Source organism: Lynx canadensis, chromosome A1 (assembly GCF_007474595.2).
Source record: "Lynx canadensis isolate LIC74 chromosome A1, mLynCan4.pri.v2, whole genome shotgun sequence".
NCBI classification, from domain to species: Eukaryota; Metazoa; Chordata; class Mammalia; order Carnivora; family Felidae; genus Lynx; species Lynx canadensis.
The window spans coordinates 89,605,839-89,608,540 of NC_044303.2; positions in this window are offsets into that span (position 1 = coordinate 89,605,839).

Genomic DNA, 2,702 nt, shown 5'->3' on the forward strand with positions numbered 1-2,702 from the left:
CTCTACTGGAAGAACTTGTGTAGAACTAGTACTATTTCTTCCTTAAATGTTTAGTATAATTTACTAGTGAAAAAATATGGGCCTGGATTTTCGATTTCTTTCTTTCTTTCTTTCTTTCTTTCTTTCTTTCTTTCTTTCTTTCTTTCTTCTTTCTTTCTTCTCTCCTTCATTCCTTCCAATCATACTTAAAATAAATTCTGTAGTAAATACCATGTTCTCTAGTGTCCTACATCACGTGGTCCCTGATTACTTCTAAGCCTTTCTTTCCTGCCACATTCCCATTGGTCACTCTATTGCACCCCAGAGGCCCATACATTAGTCAATGGACATGGCAAGCTCTTGAATTTTCATGGCCTTAGCATTTGCCATTCCTTCCACGTGGGACACACCTCCCATATATATTCACACTTTGTGCCTGCTCAACTGTCAGGTCTTCAGAGAGGCTTTTGCTGACCACCAATTTGAAATATACTTCTTTTCCATGCACAGTTCTCTATTCTTTTTCATAGCACGAGCGCCACCAGACTCTATGTGAGCTTTTAATTTCTCCCCTATTTCTTGTACTTCTCCACTAGGAAGTAAAGTTCAATGTGGACAGGGACTTGGTTCCTTTTATTCCTTAAAATATCCTTAGGGCTCATGTCAAAGTATTCAGGCAATGGCTGAGGGCTGCTAATGGAGAAGCCTTCATCTTCACATGTTGTGACCATTCAATTAATGTCAAATGAACAAGTGAAATAGTAAATGAGTGAAGAGGACTGGATCACAAACCAAGGTCCTTGAACAAAACAATCTCACCATACTCCCATTAGTAAGCTTTCTATTCTTTATTGGGTAGGTATTCTTACCTTTTCATAGATTAGCACACTCTTGGATTTTTTTGTTTTGTTTTGTTTTGATCGCTAAATTCTTATTGCTCTGGATGAAGTATCTAAACTGGGCAGCGTGTAAGCTGAGGTCAAAGTATCACAAAGAACTATGATCCAGATAGGCACTGTCAAATGTGGATAGGGGTATAACTGGGGTTTTGGTTTGGACACCCAAAGAAAAACACAGGAAAAGCAAGTGATAAAAATAGAGTCTGGATATGGGGAACTAAATAAAATCCTAGAACAGTCCTAAAATCCTAAAATTTGAACCACAAAAATCCCTGAATAGCCCAAGTAAACTTTAAAAAAAAAACAAAAAAGCTGGAAATATGACAATTCCAGATTTCAAGATAAAGTAGGAAGCATAATAATCAAAACAATATGGTACAGTAACAAAAATAGACACAAGATCAATGGAATAGAATAGAGACCACAGAAATAAACTCACAATTATATGCTCAATTTACCTATGCAATGGGAAAAAGACAGTCTCTTCAATAAATGGTGTTGAGAAAATTTGTTAGTTCCATGTAAAAAAATGACACTGTACCACCTTCTCACATCACACACAAAAATAAACTCAAAATGTATTAAAGACATAAATTTAAGAACCTGAAACCATAAAATCCTAGAAGAAAGCTCAGATAGTAATATTTTGGACACCTACCATAGCAACATTTTTTTTTTTTTTTTGGTCTCCTGAGGCAAGAGAAACTAAAGCAAAAATAAACTACTGGGACTACATCCAAAAAAAAAAAAAAAAAAAAAGCTTTTGCACAGCAAAGGAAATAGTCAACAAGACTAAAAGGCAACCTACTTAATGAGAGAAGATATTTCCAAGTGACATATCTGATAAAGGGTTAGTATCCAAAATATATAAAGAAGTTATAAAACTCAATTCCCCAAAACAAATAATCCAATTTAAAAAATGGACAGAAGACGTAAACAGCTATTTCTCCAAAGAATACATGAAGATGGCCTACAGACACATGAAAAGATTCTCGACATCACTCATCATCACAGACATACAAATTAAAGATATAATGAGATTTAACCTTACACCTGTCAGAATGGCTAAAGTAAAATAAAATAAGTAAAAATAAAATAAAGCATTGATGAGGAGAAAAAGGAACCCTAATGCACTCATGGTGGGAATGTAAACTGATGCAGCCACTCTAGAAAACAGTATGGAGATTCCTCAAATGGTAAAATTAGAACTACACAATGATCCAGTAATTGTACTACTGGATATTTACCCAAGAAATACAAAAACACTAATTCAAAGGGTTAGATGCACCTCAATGTTTATAGCAGTATTATTTATAAGAGCCAGATTATGAAGCAGCCCAAGTGTCCACTGATACATGAATGGATACAGAAGAAGTCATATATACATACAATAGAATATTATTTATCCACAAAAAAGAATAAAATCTTGCATTTACAATTATATAGATGGGGCTAGAGAGTATAATGCTAAGTGAAATAAGTCAGTCACAGAAAAACAAATACCCTGTAAATTCACTCATATGTGGAATTAAAAAAAACAAAAATCAGCAAAGGTGGAAAAAAGGAGAGAGAGACCACAAGCCAAAAAAAAAAAAAAAAGACTCAACAATAAAGAATAAACTGATTATTACTTCTGGGGAGGTGGGTAGGGAGATGGGTGAATAAGGGATGGGGATTAAGAAGCGCACTTTTCCTAATGAGCGCTGGGTGTTGTATAGAAGTGTTGATTCACTATACTGGACACCTGTAACTAATGTAACACTGTATGTTAACTATACTGGAACTAAAATAATAATATTAATAATAATAAAAATAAACATCTAT